The sequence below is a fragment of the Martes martes genome (assembly GCF_963455335.1).
Source record: "Martes martes genome assembly, chromosome: 3".
In the NCBI taxonomy this organism is placed as follows: domain Eukaryota; kingdom Metazoa; phylum Chordata; class Mammalia; order Carnivora; family Mustelidae; genus Martes; species Martes martes.
Genome location: NC_137890.1, coordinates 118,595,758 through 118,618,538, shown reverse-complemented (window position 1 = coordinate 118,618,538; position 22,781 = coordinate 118,595,758).

Genomic DNA, 22,781 nt, shown 5'->3' with positions numbered 1-22,781 from the left:
TTATGTCAATGTCAAGACCATATGTTTTCTTGGAGTTTTATGGCTTCAGCTCTGACATTCAAGTCTTTTATCTATTTTGAGTTGCCTTTTTGTATGGTGTGAGACAGTGGTCCAGTTTCATTCTTTTGCATGTGGTTGTTCAGTTTTCCCAGCACCACTTATTGAACAGACTATTCTTCCCCCTTTGCATATTCTTGGCTCATTTGTCAAAATTGATTGACTGTATCTGTTTGGTATTATTTCTGGGCTCTCTGTTCTATTTTACTGACCTATGTGTCTTATTTATTTATTTATTTATTTTTGCCAATACTATTTTGATTACTCTAACTTTGTAATATAGTTTGAAATCAGAAAATGTGATGTCTCTAGCTTTGTTCTTCTTTGTAAGAGTGCTTTGGTTATCTGGATTCTTTTATAGTTCCTTGCAAATTTTAGGATTCTTTTACTTAGTGTGAAAAGTACCACTGAGATTTTGATTGGAATTACATTGGGTATGTATATTACTTTGGGTAGTGTGGACATTTCAAAAATACTAATAATTCTGATCCAGGAACATGAGATATCTTACCATATATTTGTATTTTATTCAGTTTTTTCATTAATGTCTTATCATTTTCTGATCTTTTACCTCCTTGGTTAAATTTATTCCTGAGTATTTTATTCTTTTTTGTACTATTATAAGTGGATTGTTTTCTTAATTTATTTTTCTGATATTTTATTATTAATGTGTAGAAATGTGACTGATTTTTTATATTGATTTTGTATCCTGCAACTTTACCTAATTTGTTTGTTATTTCTAACAATTGTGTGTATGTGTGTAGTCTATAGAGTTTTCTATGTATAACATCATGTCGTCCACAAACATAGAGTTTTACTTCTTTCTTTCTGATTTGGATTCCTTTTATTTCTTTGTGTTGCCTAATTGCTCTGACTAGGACTTCTACAACCATGTTTAACAAAAGTGGCAAGAGTGGGCATCCTTTCTTTGTTCCTGATCTTGAAAAAAACTTTAAACTTTAAACTTTAAACTTTAAATTTTTCATCAGTCAGTATAATGTTAGATGTGGTCTTGTTGTATATGGCATTTATTATGTTGAGGGATGTTCTTTCTACACCCAATTTGTTTGCTGATTGGTTTGTTTGTTTTTCATCATGAAATGATGTTAAGTTTTGTTAAGTGTCTTTTCTGCATCTATTGAGAAGATCATATGGTTTTATTCTTCATTTCATTATTGTGGTGTATTCTCTTGATTTGTTGATGTTAAACCATTCTTGCATCCCTAGAACAAATTCTGCTTGATCATGGTCTATGATCCTTTTGAAGTTTTTTTTTTTTTAATTTTATTTATCCACTTGGGGGGGTGGGGAAGAGCAGAGGGAGAGGGACAAGCAGACTTCTCTGAGTGCAGAGCCTGATATAGGGCTTGATCCCAGGGCCCCAACATCATGACCTGAGCTGAACCCAAAAGAGGGACATATAATCAACTGAGCCATCCATGTGCCCCTTCTAATGTATTGTTGAATTTTATTTTTTAATATTTTGTTGAGGATTTTTACATCTATGTTCATCAGAGATTTTGGCTTGTAATTTTCTTTCATGTAGTGTCCTTGTCTGGCTTTGGTACGAGGATAATGCTGGCCTTGTAAAATAAGTTTGGAAATGCTTTCTTTTTTTCTACTTTTTGAAAGAGTTTGAGAAGGATTGATAATACTTTTTCCTTAAGTGATTTAAAACAGTTAAAGTCAAGAAAAGATAAATAATGTCAGAATCTACTATAAGCTGGAAACTATTTCTGCTAACACATGTAATATTTATGTTATAAAGGAATCTTTTTTGGGGGCATCTGGGTGGTTAAGTCACTTAAGTATCTGATTATTGATTTTGGCTGAGGTCTTGATCTCAGGGTCATGAAATCAAGCCCAATGTCGGGCTCCTCACTTAGCAGGAAGATTGCTTGAGATTCTCTCTTTCTCCCTCTGTCCCTCCTCCCACCCCCACATACCCTCTCTCCTTCTAAAATATATAAATAAAACTTAAAAAAATAAATAAATATTTTAAAAATAGTAATAAATATCTTACTTAAAATATTTAACTTTAAGAAATCCATCAGAATGGTCTGAATGGATATGGAGTTGATCACATATTCATATTTGAACCTAATACTTTAGCTGCCTGGCCATGAACTAAAATAATTGCCTCTTTGGCATTTCTTCTTGGATGTTCCACAGGTATTTCACATCACTAAGTATGAAAGTGATTTGATCACTGGGTAATGTAGCATTGTGTATCATCCAGATTTCTATCTTTTACATATCCCTTAATAACCAATATCATATCCAATAAATCACTGACTTTAAATGATTTCTTCTTGATGGTTTTTTAATGCTCTCTCAGTATTTGCCACCTCAGGCTCTTCAATTTCCATTTTCATTGACTTAGTTCAATTTTTACTTGTATTACTTCAATAAGCTTCTATTTGGCCTCCTTATCACCAGTATGATCTTTGTTTCAGTTAGATCTATGTAATAGTTGACAGTATGATATGCTGAGGAAGACTGGAATGTTCATGTATATTTTATTTATCTTACTTATACCTATCCTGGCTTAAAGACAAATATTTTGTCAATAATTCCTCTAATCATATACATATATTTGTTTGTATACATATATATGGAATATATGGAGTATATTAGTATAAATGTTAACTTGTATCAAATTTTGGCATATTTGGCATTAAATAAACATTTTATTTTGGATCCTGCACAAATGCATAAGTGACTGAAGACATAATTTTAAGATAAAAGAAAAATATGACCACAACTGAATTCTACATGGTACTTGGGCATAATTTTATAATTTTAGTTTAGGTAAACACTGTTATTTAAAATAGTGTATCAGTAGGGATGCCTGGCTGGCTCAGTTAGTAGAGCATGCAACTCTTGATCTTGGGGTTGTGAGTTTGAGCCCCTAGTTGGATATAGAGAGTACTGAAAAATAAAATCTAAAAAAAAGTATATAATCCTATGTATGCCATGAATCTGTAACATAGGAAGGATGAGATTTAGTAATTAAAATTTTATCATTATTGGGGTGTCTGGGTGGCTCATTCAGTTAAGTATCTGTGTCTTAGTTTTGACTCAGGTCCTGATCTCAGGGTTGTGGGATCAAGCCCCACATTTGGCTCCACACTCAGTGTGGAATATGCTTGGGATTCTCTCCTTTTCCCTCTCCCTCCTCCTCTGCTCTTCTCCCTGCTTTTGCTTTCTTTCACTTTCTAAAATAAATAAGTGAAATCTTAAAAAATGTTAGTGTTATTAATAACACCCATTTCTCAAGAAAATTTTCATCTAATAGGACTTTGAAATCTTAAAAATTTCTTTGAATTGAGGATTGCCTTTTAAAATATTTTTTTTGAATGGGATATATAACCTTTGGACAATCATTCAGGAAATACAGAATTTATATGCAGAATTCTAAGTAGAATGATCTTCCTACTATACAGAAAGAATATAAATGAATAGAAAGAATATATATGAAAAGAATCAGGTGGTGATTTCTCTGTGCCAGATAACTTCTATATACCCCTCTGCCCATCTGCATCCTGTTTTATTGCCTTGGGAAGGGGTGAGGTGACCGGTTGGCTCTGCTGTCTTCTAGGTTCCAAATGGATTTGGCTACTGGGAGTCCCATCAGGAGATGGGAAGCAGTGAGTGTGAGGTCAGGGTATTTATTCAACTGGTTTCTCTTTGCGAGATTTCTAACTGAAGATTACTGCTCCCTCTCAAGGTTGCTTCCTCTCTATCACTCTCTCCTTCTGGGTTCTGATAAATGCTTCTTTTTCTCATCTCTTTGGGGCTCAGGGTTGTAAAAACCCTGTGTTACTAACCCAGGTTCTTTTACTATATCTCTTATGGTTCCCCTCCACTCACATCTTCATTAAAAAAAAAGGTCCTTTGCAAATTATCATTAAATTATCCTAAATTAAGTGTACTATCTTTTTTTGTTCTTGTTGTTGAGACTTTTATGGAAAAAGTTACATGCTTTTTTGAAAACTTCAGACCCAAATAAATATATTAGCCAATATATGATTGTTTTAGTTCTTAGTGATTGGTTTGATAAGAAATCACTTTTGGTGATTGACTAAAATCTCAATAGCTTACATTAACTTGTATTAAAAGAAAACAATAAACAAGAATGACTATTGGGCATCTCAGGAACCACAGGTCTATAGCAGAAACAGAAATCTCCACATTCAATTTTCAGGTGTATTATATAGTGATTCAGCAATGTCATACATCACCCAGTGCTCATGGCAAGTGCACTCCTAATCCCCATCATCTGTTTTACCCATTCGTCCACCTACCTCCTCTCTGGTAACCACCAGGTTGTTCTCTATTGTTGAGTCTGTTTCTTGGTTTGTCTCTCTCTTTTTTTCCTTTCTTATTTTTGTTTCTTAAATTCCACATGAGTGAAATTATGTGATACTCATCTCTCTTGTATTGACTTATTTCACTTAGCAGAGTACTCTCTAGCTCCTTCTTATTGCAAATGGCAACACTTCCTTCTTTTTTATGGCTAACTAATATTCCTTTGTATGTAATACTGTAACCTCTTCTTTATCCATTCATTTATCAGTGGATGCTTGGGTTGCTTCCATATCGTGGCTATTGTAAATAATGCTGCAATAAAAATAAGGGTGTATGTATCCATTGTGTTTTTTTGTATTTTTTGGGGTAAATACCCAGTAGCATGATTACTGAATTGTAGGCATGGTTCTATAACTTTTTGAGGAAACTCCATAGTGTTTTCCACAGTGGCTGCACCAGTTTGGATTCCCACCAATGGTGCAAGAAGGTTCCTTTTCCCCCACATCCTCGCAAACACTTGTTTCATGTGTTTTTGATTTTAGCCATTCTGACAGGTGTGAGATGATATCTTATTGTAATTTTGATTTGCATTTCCCTAATGATGAGTGATGTTGAACATCTTTTCATGTATGTTTGCCATCTGCATGTCTTCTTTGAAAAACTCTTTAACGTCTTCTGCCTATTTTTAAATTGGATTATTTGTTTTTTTGGGTGTTGAGTCTTGTAAGTTCTTTATGTATTTTGCATACTAATCATTTATCCGATATGTCATTTGCGAGTATCTTCTACCATCCCGTATGTTGCATTTTAGTTTTGTTTATTGTTTCCTTTGCATGCAGAAGCTTTTTATTTTGATGTAGTCCCAATAATTTATTTTTGCTTTTATTTTCCTTGCCTCAGGAGAAATATCCATAAAAATTGATTACTCTTTTTTTCTTTTTTTAAAGTAGACTCCATGCCCAGCCTGGAGCCCAGTTCAGGGATTGAACTCGCATTCTGAGATCAAGACCTGAATTGTGATCAAGAGTCAAATGCTTAAACCACAGAGCCACTCATATGCCCCAATTCCTCTATCTAACCTCTAGACACAATCCATTGGTAAGTCCTGTGTGCTCTGCCACCAGAATAATCCCCAACTTATTTCTAATGATCTTTTCAATCCTACACTGGACCAGGGTGCCATCATTGTTCTCCTGGGTTGCTACAATAACTTCGTAACTGGTTACCCTGATTTAGCTTATGTACCATAATGATTTTATATCCACATGATAGCCTAAAAAATCTTTTAAAGGTATAAATTGGATGTTTCTTGCTTAAAACCATCTATGGTTTCCCACTGTGCTTAGAAATACCTGCCCAATCTAAAGCGGCACCAGCCCACGCAGACCAGTCACTCTGAGTGCCCCTTTAGTTTGTTCATAGCACCAAATGCTAACTAAAATTGTTTTTAATGTATTTGTTTACTGGTTTGTCTTCTGCCCTCTAGGATAATTTAAGTTTCATTACAGGAGATAGTTTTTCTGTTTGGGTCATTTTGATGTTCCCAGTAACTGAAACAGTCCTTGGCACAGAGTTAGAATTCAGTAAATATTTGTAGAAAAAATCACAAGTTATAAAGGAAAATGGTCTAGGACATGCTTGGTAACCTTAATACTCTATTTTTGTGTTTCTTTTATTTTCTGTTTCTCCTTTTCTTTCAAATTTATAACTAGAAAATTAAAATCTACCACAGTTAGACTCCAGGCCCTAGGAAAGATTTAATTAATCATCACATTAGCCAGACAGAGAGAACAAATGAGATGAAAATATTTTGTTGTATCATTTTTCCGAAAAAGCTTGTAAGAATATAGCATCACCACATGAAACTATTTTTGTGTCAATTACTGCTACCAAAATGAAAAGTTCTATTGTAGTTTATGAATATTCTCAAAGTGGCCAAACAGCTCCAAATTTATTACAGATTGTATTCTACATACTCAGCTTAAATACCCACACTATCTTTGAAAAACTTTCACTGCTGTGGAGACAGTTTTATAGGGTTGTTTATTAGTCACTATGATGGGACTAAAAGCTAGGGTGTAGAAGGCTTGTGGTAGTGCTAGGCATAATGGAAATCCCATAGACACTGTATTTTAGGTCTTCCAAGTGTAGTGGCTCACTTTTATCCAAGGCATAATTTAAATAATTTCCCAGAATGTCAGTCATTTATTAAAGAACTTCTTCATCTCTTTATTTAGTTAAGAATTATTCAGGTACCTAACAGGATAGCTTGCTAAACTGTTTACACCCTTGTGGACAATTTATATAACAGTTTCTTTTCATTTCCTTTCATGGTGGTTTTTTCAATATGTATTCTTCCTTGTGTCATCCATACTAGATATAATTAAGGAATTATTCTCATTAAGCACCTGAAAATAAAATGGTTTCTCTCAAAGTTCTCTGTTGAGATGTGAAACACGATTATTTTGCTTTCTAGGCCTTGACACAGTATGTGCTTTCTGACTTTCCTTGTTAAACTCTGCATATGCCATATGTTGGCTACATTTTAAGGATAGATGTTGTTCATTGGTTTCAATTGCACATGTTCAATTTCCAATAAAATGCAGAAACAACTATTTATCTTGAGGATGATCCAGTAGGAAAACAAATGCCTTAGAATGTAAGAATGCTATTATTGCCCAACAAATCCATATTTAGAAGCTCTCTTAATGTTCCCTAGGTTAAATGGCTTGTTTAATGTTATGAATTAAAACTGAGTAGTGTTCTTCCCATACCCCTTATCAAAAAGATAAATAGAATTATTAGAGTTTAGTCACTCATAATAATTAATTTAGTAACTATTAGGTATAATGTTTTATGGACCTTGCCATAAGATGCTAACAGTTTAGAAAGAAAGCAGATAAATTACACGCGTGCACACACACACACACACACACACACACACACACACCTGTACTGTATTTGAATTATACAAATGTCACAGAGATAACTTAAAGGAATAATAGTTATCAAACCATATGTAGCATTTGTAGATACCTACATATACTTAAGTCCCTTAAACTTTGTCCTACTCCCATAAAATGAAACAAGTCATACTTAACATTGGTTATGAGTTTACAAATAAAATTTTCAGAAAAATTACTCTGAATAATCTCTAGCACCTTGTTTTGGTGGGTAAGTGTACTGATCATTTGAATTTTCTTTACTTAGAAATTAATGGCAAATATTTTGTAAGAAAACTAGGGTAAATGAAAACATTTTCCTAAAATTTCCATTATTTGAAAAGACATATCCCAAACTAGTATAATATTAAAATCTCACTTGCTTCCAATGACCTGGAAAGAATCTGGGTCATTGAAGGACTCCATGTAGCAAAACCTGCCTGCGTACCTGGAATGCTCCCCTCAGACCCTATGAGAGGGAAATGAAAACTTATATTTCCTAAGCCACTAAAAAAAAAAAAAAAACCTCACTTGCTTAGAACAGTTAAAATTTTTGAAAATTGTGGTATCTTTTATTTCCAGTCACTTCCATCATCAAGATTATTTATAGTTACTTAGTAAAAATTTAATTTGGTAACATTTGGAATGTGGATATTAAGATAGGATTATCATATTTGATTAAGCCATTAAGTTCCAAGTTTCTTATGAGCAATATATATTCTTTATAGGGCTTACTGCATCATAATTTTCATCTTGGAAAGAGAAAGAAAGAAGAACTGTGTTTCTCAAACCATTCTCTTTAAAGTGGAAGCCATAAATTATAAAAGGAAACATTGCAAATGGAGGTTAAAAAGAATTTTTGATGTAACGTATGAGTAGATCTAGCTACAGTGAAGTTCTGGGCAATTGAGAAGTCATTAAAATGCCTTCATGACTGGAAATTCTCAAATAAATGTAGAAGCATATTTTATTTTTTTCAAATTTTTATTTAAATTCTAGTTAGTTAACATGTAGTGTAATATTAGTTTCAGGAGTAAAATTTAGTGATTCATCATGTACATATAACACCCGGTGTTCATCATAACAAGGGCCCTCCTTTAATACCCATCACCCATTTAGCCCATCCCTCACCCACCTCCCTCCATCAACCCTCAGTTTGTTCTCTATCATTAAGAGTCTCTCTATGGTTTTCTTCCCTCTGTTCCCCCCGCCCCCATATGTTCATCTGTTTTGTTTTTTAAATTCTACATATGAGGGAAATCATATGGTATTTGTCTTTCTCTTACTGATTTATTTCTCAGCATAATACATTCTAGCTCCATCCACATGGTTGTAAATGGCAATATTTCATTCTTTTTTAAGGCTAAGTAATATCCATTATGACACACACACATCCATATATCCATTATATACACATACACATACATACACCACTTCTTTATCCATTCATCAGTCAGTGGACATTTGGGTTCTTTTCATTTGTTTGGCTATTGTTGATAATGCTGCTGTAAACATTGGGGTGCATGCGCACCTTTGAATCAGTATTTTTGTATCCTTTGGGCAGAAACCTAGCAGTGCAATTGCTGGGTTATAGGGTAGTTCTGTTTTACTTTTTTTTTTTTTTAAGAGAGATAGCATGAGTGAGTAGGCAGAGGGGGAGGGGCACAGAGGATGAGAGAGACTCTTAAGTGGGCTTCATGCCCAGTGTAGAGCCCGACACAAAGCTTTATCTTACAACCCTGAAATGATGACCTGAGCTGAAATTAAGAGTTGGATGCTTAACTGAGTGAGCTTCCCAGGTGCCCCTATTTTTAAGTTTTTGGGGAACCTCTATACTGTTTTCCATCAATAGTGTGAAAGGGTTCCTCTTTCTCTACAACTTCACCAACATCTGTTGTTTCCCATGCTGTTAATTTTAGCCATTCTGAGAGGTGTGAGGTGGTATTACATCATGGTTTTGATTTATATTTCCCTGATGATGAGTGATCTTGAGAATCTTTTCATGTGTCAGTTAGCCATCTGGATTTCTTCTTTGGAAAAATGTCTATTCATGTCTTCTGCCCATTTCTTTAAAAAATTTTTATAAGCAGATTTATTTATTTGAGAGAGAGAGAGAGTAGGGAGTGTGTGTGTGTGTAGTGGCAGAGGGAGAGGGAGAGAGAGAATCCCAAGCAGACTCCCTGCTAAGTGCAGAGCCTGATATGGGGCTCGATCTCATGACCCCAAGATCATGACTGGAAGCAAAATCAAGAGTCAGACCCTCAAATGAATGAGCCACCCAGGTGCCCCTCTTCTGACCATTTCTTAACTAGATTATTTGTTTTTTGGGTGTTGAGTTTGGTAAGTTCTTTGTAGATTTTGGATACTAACCCTTTGTCAGGTAAGTCTTTTGCAAATATCTTCTATTGTTCCATAGGCTACCTTTTAGTTTTCTTTGTTATTTGCTTCACTGTACAGAAGGTTTGTATCTTGAAGAATTCCCAGTAGTTCATTTTTGCTTTTGTTCTCTTGCCTGTGGTGATGTCTCTAGTAAGAAGTTACTACAGCTGAGGTCAAAGAGTTTGCCTCCTGTATTCTTCTCTAAGATTTTGATGGTTTCCGTCTCATATTTAGTTCCTTCATCCATTTTCAGTTTATTTTTGTGTATGGTATAAGAAAGTGGTCTAATTTCATTTTTCCCAACACCATTTGTTGAAGAGATTGTCTTTTTCCACTGGATATTCTTTCCTGCTTTGTTGAAGATTAGTTGGCCATAGAGTTGTGGGTCCATATCAGGGTTTTCTGTTCTGTTCCGTTGATCTATGTGTTTTTGTGCCAGTACCATACTGTCTCGATGACTACAACTTTGTAATAATTTGAAGTCCAGAATTGTGATGTCTTATCTTTGCTTTACTTTTTTCAGGATTGCTTTGGGCTACCTGGGGTCATTTGTGGTTCCATCCATATTTATGATTGTTTGTTCTAGCTCTGCGAAAAATGCTGGTGGTATTTTGGTAGGGATTGCATTGAATGTGTTGATTTCTTTGGGTAGTATAGAGATTTTAACAATGTTGTTCTAATCCATAAGCATATAATGTTTTTCTATTTCTTTGTGTCCTCTTTAATTTCTTTCATAAGTATTCTATAGTTTTCAGAATACACATCTTTTACCTCCTTGGTTTATTCCTAGGCATCTTACAGTTTTTGGTGCAATTGTAAATGGGATTGATTCCTTGATTTCTTTTTCTGCTGTAGAAGCACATTTTAAACAGCCTGCTGGTCATTTCTGTTTGAATTTTTGTCTTAGCCACCTCAGACTCAGTGTCTTCAAAATTCTATATGAAACTGCACATAGTAGGTGCTCACAAATATTTAAAGAAGAAACAAATAAATGAATGTGTCATCCTCAAACCTTCTCTTGGATTTCTTATTATGCAATTGCTCTTAAAATCTCAAAATCTTAATTATTCCTCCTTTCTCTTCCATTGTTAATCAGTTTCATAGCTCTGCCAGCATTACTTATACTATTTCTCATAAGTCTGCTTCATTCACTCAACAAATATTTACTTGAGTAAGTACTATAGGCTGCAAAGAAGAGCAATATGGTTAATGCCACCATGGAGCTTGTTTTGTTTGTTTGTTTGTTTTTGAGGGAAACCTGCAGTGTTTTATCTGTTCTTTTGGCACTAATCTAGACCTCCATTTCCTCTCCTCTGGACTACTGTAATGTACTAGCTCATGTCTTGGCATCCAGCCTCTCTCCACTCCATTTTATTAGATTAATCTTAAAAGCATAACACTTATTACCTGTTTGTATAATACTTTAAGCAACTCTCCTTGTCATTAGCTAATGTGGAAATCCTTTAGTTTGCAGTACTATAGCCTGGCCCAACCTGCTGTGTTCGTGAACTTTTCTCTTGCACTGTATTTTGGAGACAAACTAGTTTTCTCACTAGTCCTCCAACATTTTACCACTTCTGTACCATTTACTCTTTTCTTTCCCTGGAATGTTCTTTTCTCCTGTGTGCTTGTTAAAATCCTATCCATTTTGCAAGGTTACTTCTGTCACTGTTTCTTGATTCCTTCAAATAGAAATATTTTTTTTCTTTTTTGAACACCCATGGGAATTTCATTGTGCCTCTTGTTGCACACATACCAGTTTTAACCTTATGTTATAGTTTTGGTATTTATACCTCACCTGCTTTAGGAGATCCTACACAAAGTACATTGCATAATTATTCACAGTAACTAGCACAGTATCTTGCATACAAGCTGAATAAATGAAGGATGAACCTGGCTAATTAATTAACCATGTTGCATATGTTACTTAGAGGGCCCTATGATCTACCTCTAAAGTAGTGTAATCATATCTTAACCATGAGTTTTGATTGATTCATTTGAATTTGCATAAATGCCACCAAATTTATGTCATAAAAATTATATTTAAACAAGGCAGAAGTTCTTGGCAAGTGATTGAATTATGGGCAAGTCACTTAGTTTCTTTGTGCACTGAGGTAATATATTAATAATTTTTAATGTTTACTAAAAACCAACTGAACTAAAATAAATGTTGTAATGTAATGTCAAACCAGAGGGTCAGATTGGAATATTTTCTTCTGATGGAGAGTTCCCTAGGTGGCATTTAGCTATTTGTAAACACACCTCCAAACTTATAGTACTCTTAATTGTTCAGGCTGAATGTGTCTCCTGGTGGTTTGGTAATTCAAAAGCTTCTCTCAGATCTGCCCTTTCCTCCTTTCTAGTTATACTTAATTTGACAACCTCAAACAAGGTAGTAGATACTATAAATGCTTTGACAAAAAGCATCTAAGTGGATCATGTCGAGGAATGTTGAATCAGATAATTTCTAGGGTTGTCCAGAATTCATATGATTTTGAGTGGGTGCAGATAATATTGTATCTATTTGTGGAAAGAAGATCTGGAACAAGGAAAGTACTGCAGAGGAAAAATGAACTGCTAGGCAGGTCTATCCCTGAGAGTGGGTGTAGTGTATGCCATGGGCCATATCTATAATTGTAATTGCTTTCCCATAAAACTTGATCGATTCCATCAGCTGGTGGACTCTTCCTTGTGGAAATACACATATGATTTTTATAACAGATGTTTATAATAAATGATTCACTTTTCCTTTATAAACTGTTTGGCCTGATGTAGCTATTCCATAAAGTGAGGGATACCACAATGCTTGATGAGATATATTTCTTATTACATGTTGTAAGTTTAATAACAATTCATTTCATAGAATGATCCCTTGTTTCCCCTAGAAACAATGCTGAAACTAATGCCTGTGTCATTGCCAGAATGCTTTCCTTCCCCCTTGAGACTGAATAACTCGTTTCTGTGAATTTGCTTCCACACACTAAGGGAGAGAATGATTGAAGCTAACTCCTCAAACAGACTTCTGCCCAGATGCACAGTATGTGATGCCAAAGCCACACAGTCATCCCATGGGTAAGCACATTTGTATCAAAACAATCATACTGCTCTCATTCTTTATTAATTTATTCATTGCCATGTTCCCTTATCAAGGCAACCAAAGGGAGCATTAAAAAAAAAAAAAACCAAATGGATTGAAATCTTGAAGAAACAGGCCCTTGCACTTATTTCTAAAACACTAAAATGAGTTGGTTAAATGAATGGTTGTTTGAAGAAATACTTTTCATCTGGGGAAATGACTAGAAGGCTTCTATACTGAGGGAATCCTGGAGAATATGAAAATCTTGGAACTAGCATCGGGGCTTCTACAAGGCAAGGGACTATTCCTGAGCGGTTTGGTTTAGACACTTCCAAGGACCCACTTTGGTAGAAATGCTTCAGGTATTCTAATAACCAGGAGGTAAGAGCCCATAATACTTCTGAATGCTGTTTCTAGTTGTTTCAGATTGCTCTCTGGATGGGATTAGGTACAGATTAATGGAACATTCTGATAACTCTGGAGTTTTAGGTAGCTTTAAACATTGTTTATGCTAAAGATATAGATAGATGTAATTTAAGGGAAATAAAGTTCAAAAGATCCAGAATTGGGAGAAAAATGCATATAATGGGACCATTGGTGAAAGATAAGATAATTTTTCAGTTTTTGTTGGTTGGCTAAGTAAACATTTTTAAGGACAAAACTGGTAAATAATTTTGTTTTCAGTGTTTCCTTTTTCTGTAATAGCTGCAGAGTGCTGTTTTGAAAAAGGAGTGAGGGAGTGCATTGATCAGTTAGTGATGTCTGGGCAAGGCAAAGAGGTCTAGGAATGCTTCATACTTCATAACTGGTGTGGGTCTTTTAAATGTCCTATTATTACTTATAATGAAGGCAGAAATATGATTCACAATGGCTCTGTTCTTTAATTTCATGCCATACCCATAGGGAAATGTTGAAAAGCCACCCGAAATCTTTGTTCAGCCCAGTGGAAATCTTTGATCAGTCCATGGCTAATCAGTAAGTTAACAATTAGGATGAAATAATGGAAATCCTACATTCTTTATCATTTATGCAGCCAACTTGGGGGTCCCATGATGAAAATGCATACTTTTCGAAGTAATGATTTATTCCAAGGCAACATTTAAAAATCTTTCTACAACATAGAAAGTAGTAATGCATTAGGTAATTTCTAATTTTAAACTCCTAATGTCTATAATCATGAATAAATTATATGGGACATGCAGAATACATTTCTCTCTTCATGCCTGTCTCAAACTTGAATTTAAGATAAATATATGTCTCCATCAAGTTGGAGCCATCAAAAGAGACAGTTTAAATGGTAGTAAGAAGTTGGAGAGGAGGGGAAAAAAAAAATCACTGCATGGATGAGCACACTAGCTTATGGGATAATTACACTCAGTAATTTCAAATGTTGTCAAATTGAATTTCTTATATTCAGAGAAAAGTTGAAATATGCATTTACGCAAGTGTTTCATGATCAGGTCCAGAGATTCTGTTAAACAAAATATCTCCATTGTAGAGAAATTTTCAGAGAAAAGTACAATAGGTATTTATTTTTGTCTTACTCATCTTCATTCCTTTTCCTGTTAATGCACCCTGACTTTTCCAAGGGGAACCCCTCTACTCATGCTGTCAGTCCACGTGGCCCAGGTCTGGGTACATGACCAAGCCCCAGGTAAGGAGAGTCACAGAGATTGTTTCAGAGATACATGTCTTAATTTTAGCCTGTGAAGAGCAGCCATGGGACTTCTCTATAACTATTAGGGAAGGGACAATCTCATTCTATTGTGCTTTTTAGTCTAATTTGTTCATGTCCATTTTATGGAGAGAGAAGGTAACTCAGAAAAAAGAGGAAATGAGAGATGGAGACAAGTGCTAATGACATTCTTTGAGTAACTGGCTTGCACAGTTCTTGAGGCAGTTCTATCCTTGTACTTCTCATCTCTGTGTCAACAAATTCCTTTTTACTTAAGCCAGCTTGAGTTGGCTTTCTGTCATTTACAACCAAAAAAGACCTGTTAATAAATGTCTGCAGCTCTATCATTCTATGAAAGGTTGTTACAGAACTCAATTGATGAGTAATTCAAATAGACAAGGATCCTAGACTTCTGTGTATTCTTACTGTCATACTGACATATTTGGAGGATATAAAATAATTCTACACATACATGACATATTGGTGTTCTTAGAATTGAGACTACCACTTAATATATCTAGATTGACTTTATATATTAAAAGATTATGGTATTTATAGTGATTTTTAGTTATGGCTACATTGATCACGTGACAGTAGCTGAAAAGACAATTATGATAGAGATTGGATTTTGGCACTATTATGATGTTTATAGCTAAAGATTCTGTAGTGTCCAAAATCTTCCTTACTGATCATCTAACCTCCCCTCAAGCTTTTAAGAAGTAGGCACCGTGCATAACAAAACTGGCAATCAAAATGCAAGTTTATTGTTATCTGCATCAAGAACTCTTAAATCTGCCCTTGAAGGGCCCTCTGGTACACTCAGTTGGAGCATAGGCTAGAAGCACTCCCTCCGTAAATCTCATTTGGTACACTAAAGCATGTATGCAAGGGAAGGAAAAAAGTTCTGGATATTCAGAGATGGCCCTTGCTTAAGATGGCATGATTGGAGTTGAAGAGGAAGAGAGATAAGTTGAAGTTTGACACAGAATATAGAAGTGTGCCACACTCCTGAGTGTTGACTAGAGGATTCAATTATATCAGGTATCAGAAAATCATGGTGCAATGAATGTCTGGGCTCTGACTTATCAGATTGTGGCTCCATCATCCTTGGAAGGGGCTGCAGTTGGCAAGAAAGTGGGCAGAAGTTCGTCTGGGGTAAGAGTGGGGAGAGGATGTTTCCCTTTCCAGTGTGATATAAAGCCAAAAGTACTTTGTACATTAGATGAAACAAATTAATTATTTGAAGAATCATTTGTTTGTGGATCTTTACTAGAGTTTGCTTTCTGGCTTGCTCCAAGAGTTATCCATTACTGATGGCCGTTCACTGTGCTGGACTCCATGCTTCCACTATTTCCCAGGGAGATGTCCCTGTTTCTCTTACACATTAGTTACTGTCTAAGCTTGTGACTATAACATATCATGTCATCACTCAGCAACTACTTGGAAGTCACTTTACCATTTAGTTTTCAAATACTACCAATATAGCAGAGTTGCAGTTAACTCATCAGAGTTGTATCACTAGGAATATCTGGGATACCATGGGTGTTTCATGGTAGTTTGTAATTTAGCCTCGTTATATGGATTTCTTAAATCTGGATTGATGTCTTTGTTCTTGGTTATTATCTTTTCAAATATTTCTCCTTCCCCACGTTTCTGTCCTTTTTTTCTGGGCTTTAATGCACATAGTTTGAGATCTTTTTTTTTTTTTTTTAAATCTCTCACATGTCTCTAATGATATTTCCTAGATTTTTCATTTCTTTTTCTCTCTCTGTTTCTGTTCATAAATTGGTCTTCCAACTCACTAATCATGTTTTCTACTGTTTTCAAACCTGTTATTAATCTATTGATTTCTTAATAATATCAGATTTTTTAAAAATTTCATAATTTCCATATGATTATTTTGTAGATTTTGATGTTTTTGTGAAAATCTCCATTTTAATATAGTATCTCATCTTTTTCTCTTTCCATGAACTTATTAACCATAGTTCCTTTAAGTAAGCTCTTATCTGCTAAACCAGTATCCTAATCATGTATGTGTCTACTTTTATTGCCTGTTTTCCCCTTGGTTGTTATTCTTATGGTGCTGTCTCTTGCCATGTCTACTGATTTTGATTTCATGTTAAGTGTTCCTTATAAAAGTTATGACTTATCCAGATGATGATGATGTTTCTTACCAAAGTGTGTTCACTTTTTTTCTGCTGGGCAGACAGAGAAGTTGACCACATTGATCCAGTTGGCAAATTAGCTGTGCTAAGGCTGAATTGCAGTTATTTATTACATAGTTTTAAAGGCAGTAGTCTACCTTTTTTTTTGATCTGGTTCTGAGAGTATAGTTCTTCAAGGCTTTGAACTAAGGACCTGGTATAACCACTGGTAACCTTTCCCTTGGTGGGTCCTTAACTCTAATCTGTAGTGTTCAAAATTTTGAAAGAATCTGGAAAACATTCTTCTTTTCAGAGGTTTTCTGCAGCCCTGTATGCCTTCAAATTTGGCAAATGTCTTGAGACATCTTAAGTCTCCAGTTTTGTCACTCTACTTCCATGGCACTCTGCCTGAAGCCAAACCCTGAATCTCAGCCTTTTGCCTGAGGTCAGAGTTAGCAATGCCCCTAGAAAAAAGCTACTTCAGATCATAGCTCACCTTTCTAATGTTTTCTATTTAGAATTTTTATTTCCATAGTTTGAACTGCTTCCTCAGATCTCTGATGATTATAAACATTGTTTTATCTGGCTTTTCTAGTATTTTTGGTGTGTGTCCACTTTAGTTTTCCACAAACAACTTTAGCCTGCCCAAATTGGAAGTTTTCTTTTTTTTTAACTTTTTATTTTTGTGTGTGTGTTCCAAAATTCATTGTTTATGCACCACACCCAGTGCTCCATGCAATATGTGCCCTCCTTAATACCCACCACCAGGCTCACCCAACCCTCTACCCCCTTCCCCTCCAAAACCCTCAGTTTGTTTCTCAGAGTCCACAGTCTCTCATGGTTTGTCTCCCCCTCCAATCTCCCCCAACTCACTTCTCCTCTCCATCTCCCAATGTCCTCCATGTTATTCCTTATACTCCCCAAGTAAGTGAAACCATGCGATAATTGACTCTCTCTGCTTGACCTATTTCACTCAGCATAATCTCTTCCAGTCCCGTCCATGTTGATACAAAAATTGGGTATTCATTCTTTCTGATGGAGGCATAATACTCCGTTGTATACATGGACCATATCTTCTTTATCCATTTGTCTGTTGAAGGGCATCTTGGTTCTTTCCACCAGTTTGACAGCTGTGGCCATTGCTGCTATGAACATTGGGGTACATATGGCCCTTCTTTTCACTACATCTGTATCTTTGGGGTAAGTACCCAGTAGTGCAATTGCAGGGTCATAGGGTAGCTCTATTTTAATTTCTTAAGGAATCTCCACAGTGTTTTCCAAAGTGGAAACTTGGATTCCCAACTTGCATTCCCACCAACAGTGTAAGAGGGTTCCCCTTTTTCCACATCCTCTCCAACACTTGTTGTTTACTGTCTTGTTGATTTTGGCCATTAGAATGGTATAAGGTGGTATCTCAATGTGGTTTTGATTTGAATCTTCCTGATGGCTAATGATGATGAACATTTTTTCATGTGTCTGTTAGCCATTTGTATGTCTTCTTTGGAGAAGCATCTGTTCATGTCTTCTGCCCATTTTTTGACGTGATTAACTGTTTTGTGTGTGTTGAGTTTGAGGAGTTCTTTATGGATCTTGGATATCAGGCCTTTGTCTGTATTGTCTGAATGTCTTCTCCCATTCTGTGAGTTGCTTCTTTGTTTTGTTGATTGTTTCCTTCTCTGTGCAGAAGCTTTTGATCTTAATGAGGTCCCAAAAGTTTATTTTTGCTTTTGCTTCCTTTGCCTTTGGGGACATGTCTTGAACGAAGTTGCTGTGGCCGATGTCGAAGAGGTTACTGCCTGTGTTCTCTAGGATTTTGATAGATTCCTGTCTCACTTGAGGTCTTTTATCCATTTCGAGTTTTTATTTGGGTAAGGTGTAAGAGAATGGTTGAGTTTCATTCTTCTATACATAGCTGTCCAATTTTCCCAGCACCATTTATTGAAGAGACTTTTTCCAGTGTATATTTTTTCCTGCTTTGTTGAAGATTATTTGACCACAGAGTTGAGGGTCCATATCTGGGCTCTCTACTCTGTTCCATAGTCTATGTGTCTGTTTTTGTGCCAATACCATGCTGTCTTGGTGATCACAGCTTTGTAGTAAAGCTTGAAATCAGGCAATGTGATGTCCCCAGTTTTGTTTTTCTTTTTCAACATTTCCTTAGCAATGTGGGGTCTCTTCTGGTTCCATACAAATTTTAGGATTGTCTGTTCCAGCTCTTTGAAAAATGCCAGTGGAATTTTGATCGGGATAGCATTGAATGTATAGATGGCTCTAGGCAGTATAGACATTTTAACAATGTTTATTCTTCTGATCCATGAGAATGGAATATTCTTCCATCTTTTTGTGTCTTCTTCTATTTCTTTCATGAGTGTTCTGTAGTTGCTCGAGTACAGATCCTTTACGTCTTTGGTTAGGTTTATTCCCAAGTATCTCATGGTTCTTGGTGCTCTAGTAAATGGAATCGATTCTGTAATTTCCCTTTCTGTATTTTTATTGTTCGTGTATAAGAAAGCAATTGATTTCTGTACATTGATTTTGTATCCTGCCACATTAATGAATTACTGTATGAGTTCTGGTAGTTTGGGGGTGGAGTCTTTTGGGTTTTCAATATAAAGTATCATGTCATCTGTGAAGAGAGAGAGTTCGACTTCTTCATTGCCAATTTGAATACCTTTTATTTCTTTTTGTTGTCTGATTGCTGTTGCTAGACTTCTAGTTCTATGTTGAACAACAGTGATGAGAGTGGACATCCTTGTCATGTTCCTGATCTCAAAGGGAAGGCTGTGAGCTTTTCCCCATTGAGGATGATATTCACTGTGGGTTTTTCATAGATAGATTTTATGAAGTTGAGGAATGTTCCCTCTATCCCTATAGTATGAAAGGTTTTAATCAGGAGCAGATGCTGTATCTTGTTAAGTGCTTTTTCTGCATCAATTGAGAGGACCATGTGGTTCTTATCTCTTCTCTTACTAATGTGTTCTATCACATTGATTGATTTGCGAATGTTGAACCACCCTTGCATCCCATGGATGAATCCCACCTGGTCATAGTGGATAATCTTTTTAATGTACTGTTGGATCCTATTAGCTAGGATCCTGTTGAGAATCTTGGCATCCATATTCATCAGGGATATTGGTCTGAAATTCTTTTTGGTGGGGTCTTTGCTTGGTTTGGGGATCAGGGTAATGTTGGCTTCATGAAAAGAGTCTGGAAGTTTTCCTTCTGTTCCTATTTTTTAAAACAGCTTCAGGAGAATAGGTATTATTTCTTCTTTGAATGTTTGGTAGAATTCCCCAGGGCATCTGTCAGGTCCTGGGGTCTTGTTTTTTGGAAGGTTTTTGATCATGGCTTCAATCTCGTTACTAGATATTGGTCTATTCAGGTTGTCAATTTCTTCCTGGTTCAATTTTGGAAGTTTATAGTTTTCCAGGAATGCTTCCATTTCCTCTAGGTTGCTTAACTTATTGGCATATAACTGTTGATAATAATTTCCGATGATTGTTTCTATTTCCTTGGTGTTAGTAGTGATCCCTCCCTTTCATTCATAATTTTATTAATTTGGGTCCTCTTTATTTTTTTTGGATTAGTTTGGCTAATCCAAGCTTATCAATAATGGTTTATCGATCTTATTAATTCTTTCAAAACATCAGCTTTAGTTTCATGGATGTGTTCTACTTTATTCCTAGTTTCTTTCTCATTGATCTCTGCTCTAATCTTGATTATTTCCCTTCTTTGTGTGGGTTTGGCTTAATTTGTTGTTGATTCTCCAGTTCTTTAAGGTGTAAAGACAGCAGGTATATTCTGGATTTGTCAGTTTTTTTGAGTGAGGGTTGGATGGCTATGTATTTCCCCCTTAGGACTGCCTTTGTTGTATCCCATAGGTTTTGGACTGATGTGTCTTCATTTTCATTGGTTTCCATGAATTGTTTAAGTTCTTCTTTGATTTCCAGGTTGATCCAAATATTCTTAAGCAGGGTTGTCTTTAGCTTCCAAGTGTTTGAATTCCTTCCATACTTTTTCTTGTGGTTGAGTTCCAGTTTCAAAGCATTATGGTCTGAGAATATGCAGGGAATAATCTCAGTCTTTTGGTATCAGTTGAGTCCTGATTTGTGACCAAGTGTGTGGTCTATTCTGGAAAAAGTTCCATTTGCACTCAAGAAGAATGAGCATTCTGTTGTTTTAGGGTGGAATGTTCTATATATATCTATGAGGTTCATCTGGTCCAATGTGTCATTCAAAGCTCTTGTTTCTTTATTGATTTTCTGCTTGGATGATCAGTCTATTACTGAAAGTGGCATGTTAAGATCCCCTACTACTAATGTATTCATACCAATATGACTATCTTGATGAACAGTTCTCTTATGTAGTTGACTGCTCCTGTATTGGGGCCATAAATATTTACAATTGTTAGATCTTCTTGGTGGATAGACACTTTAAGAATGATGTAGTGTCCTTCTTTATCTCTGAGTACAGTCTTTTGTTTATTAGAATCACTACCCCAGCTTTCTTTTGAGGCCCATTGGCATGAAAGATGCTTCTCCATTCCTTCACTTTCAGTCTGGATGTATCCTTAGGTTCAAAATGAGTCTCTTGTAGACAGCATATGGACAGGTCCTGTTGTTTTATCCAATCTGCAACCCTTTGTTGTTTTATGGGAGCATTTAGGCTGTTCACGTTGAGAGTGATTATTGAAAGATACGTTTTTATTGACATCATGTTGCCTGTGAAGTACTTGTTTCTATAGATTGTCTCTGTAAATTCCTGTTCTATGTCACTCTTGGGTTCTTTCTTCTTTTATAGAACCTCCCCCCTCTTAATATTGTGGTGCTGGCTTGTTGTTCACATACTGTTTTAAACCTTGATGGTCTTGGAATCTCTTTATCTCACCATCCATTTTGAATGTCAACCTTGATGGATAATATTCTTGGTTGCATGTTCTTCCCATTTAGTGTATTGAATATGTCTTGCCAGCCCTTTCTGGTTTGCCAGGTTTCTGTGGACAGGTCTGACGTTATTTTGATGGACCTTCCTCTGTACGTAAGCAATCTCTTCTCCCTAACTGTCCCCAGGAGCTCTTGTCTAAAATTATGATTCGTCAGTTTCACAATCAAGTGTCTCAAGGTCTTTCTAGATTTGTTGAACTTCGGGGGTGGTCTTTCTGCCTCTAGGACATGAACGCTGGTTCCATTCCCCAGACTGGGAAAATTTGCATGGAGAATTTGTTCAACTATATCTTCTAGTCTTCATTCTTTCTCTTCCCCCTCAGGGACCCAAGAATCCTGATGTTGGAATGTTTCATGGCATCATTTATTTCTCTAATTCTGTTTTCATGGTTTCTAAGCTATTTTTCCATGCCTCCTCCTGATCCCTTTTCTCTATCAGTTTTTCCTCTAGATCACTAATTCTGTCTTCTTCCTCAGTTACCCTAGCTGTTAGAGTATTTAGATTAGATTGGCTCTCACTGATAGCATTTTTAACTTCTTCCTGGGTGGCTTTCACTTCTGCCCTTAGAGATTACATGTGGTCACTAATGGTTTCCTCTAACCTAGCCATTGCCTGGATAATTGTTACCCTGAATTCCCTTTCTGACATACTGTTTAAGTCCATATCCAATAGTTCTCTGAATTTTTCCTCTGTTGGGTGTTCCTTCTTCTAGTCCTTTTGGTGAGAGGTGGTGGAGGGGAGGTGTATCTGAATATATCAACCGTAATCCAGGCAAGGTGCACTCTGGAATGCTTCTGAACAATTGGAAGTCACCACTCTCCACTGGCATCTTCTGCCCCTGTAGAGATCTAGAAGTGTATAATCTTACAACTCAGGGTGATTTCATGGGTGTTCAGTTTATTCTGGTAGATAATTAGCTCACTATAGGGGACCAGTGGAAACAGAGTCTCCTACATCTCTGCCATCTTGCCCCTCCTCTCTTGATTAAGTTTTTAATGGCCTTTCAAAGCAGTATTATATTTTGATTTAGGTGAAATGAGTGCATTCAAATAAATCACATGCAAACCAGTTTTGTTCTTCATAAGCAAAAAAAAAATTTTTTTTAGAAGTGATTTATAATTATGACTTGGCTGTGATGGCCAGACTGGGGAAAACCACAATCCAGAGACCAGATGAAGCAAACAGTAGAAAAGCCTTTATAAAATTTAGAAAAAAACGTCCCAATGCAGGGAGCACAGGTATTCAGGATTTTG